The sequence below is a fragment of the Sapajus apella genome, unplaced genomic scaffold, assembly GCF_009761245.1.
Source record: "Sapajus apella isolate SASKATOON/1434 unplaced genomic scaffold, GSC_monkey_1.0 scaffold4, whole genome shotgun sequence".
In the NCBI taxonomy this organism is placed as follows: Eukaryota; Metazoa; Chordata; class Mammalia; order Primates; family Cebidae; genus Sapajus; species Sapajus apella.
In genome coordinates this window covers 7,959,207-7,960,938 of record NW_022436944.1, presented here as the reverse complement: position 1 = coordinate 7,960,938, position 1,732 = coordinate 7,959,207, and positions in this window count along the sequence as shown.

Here is a 1,732-nt window from a genome sequence, read left to right as displayed (position 1 = left end):
ATTCTACAAGCTAATTGCTTTTGTTATGGAAATGTATTCCTGAATTGAACTGCAAGGGTGACTTTGAAAATTCAGCGTGGTACAATGTGTATATAAATAAGCTACTTAGGAGAGGGAGAAAGGAGCCAGCCAATGATAATTCCTTACTAATGCTTTGAGATTGTCTATGGTTTAAGCAATTAACCTTTTATTTTTTTTTTCTTGAATTAAAAAAAATGACAATTTGGGCACTTTAAATAACCACAGTGGTGCTATGTTCATGCTATAAGTAGAAAGTGCAAGTAATAGAAGACATTGAAATTTCTCTGACCATAAACTCCAGCTTTCCACTTTCATGTACTAAAAAGGCTGTATTGGGTAGTTGTTAAAAGCTTGAATCTAGGCCAGACTGCCTGAATTCTGGGCTGAATCCTGGCTCTGTCACTTGCTAACTGGATGACCTTGAGTAAGTTACAAACTTCCCTTGTTTAGAAACCTTGGCATCTTTATCTGTAAAATGGGGATAATAGCAATGCCTGGGCTATTAGAGTCATAGGGTTATAAGGGGGTTACATAAATTAACTTATGTAGAGCATTGAGAGCTGCAAGCACAATTTAAGTATTAGCTGTTAAATATTTATGAAGTTTCAGATACATGTACTGGAGGAAGTTTTATTGGAATCTAAGACAACTAAATCAAGATGTACTTTCAAATGGTATTTTTGCAGAGAAAAGCATCTGCTTTGAGAAGTCATTTAATCACCTTATTAAAATATGAATAGCTTACTATTAGTTAAAAATTATTTGGCATATTATATTAGTCTTCAGTCTACACAAATATTGCAAAACATGTATGCTTTGAAGGTTCTACAGTTTATTTAACAAATATTTATTGAGCACCTCCCATGTGTAAGGCAATGTTCTAGCATGGTTGATGGTGTTTATGTGTGTGTGTGTGTGTGTGTGTGTGTGAGTGCGCGCGCGCGCGCGCGCACGCACAAAATCTTTGCTTACATGGAGCTTATATCCTCCCAGGAAGACACATACAGTAAATGAAGAAACAAGTGACATATCAGACAGTAATGAATTCTATGAAGAAATAGAGAGCAGAGTCAGGGGTAGAGAGAGGTGGAGAGTAGGCACCTCAGAGAGAGGTGACAAGGCCACACATGAGAAATGACCTGAAGCAGTGAGTCATGTGGATATTTGAGGGACAGGGTGTCTAGGAAGTGGGAACAGTAAGTGCAAAGGCCCTGAGATGAGAGAGTGTTTGATGTGTCTAAGGAATGGCAGTGTGGAATTTAAACACAGGAAATCCGATTTCAAAGCTTGCATTCCATATTCCACATTATCTTCTGCACTCTCCTCCATAAACTCTCTGCTTCAGACAGGAAGACTATACGAAACAATGACCATCACAGTGAAATAGAAACTATACCATCTTGCATCTGTGTGTTATGTTGACTTATATATGAATTCCAAAGAAACAGCACAGACAAAAAATTTGACTTCCCCTTTTCAGTAGCAGCTCAGACTAGGAAGTAAAATATGTTAATTTAAGAATAGCAACTAGGACATTCTCAAACAGACTAGAAGGGTCTTTATCCTAGGGGTTTTGTTTAAAATTATACGTAAAATTTTGCATGCCTATGCCTTCTTCGGAGGCTGGGTCCCTGCCTGAAGAGTCTCTGATTCTATTAAAGGTTAAGAATCACCATGTCAGCTAATATTATTTTAAAACAGAGAAATATTT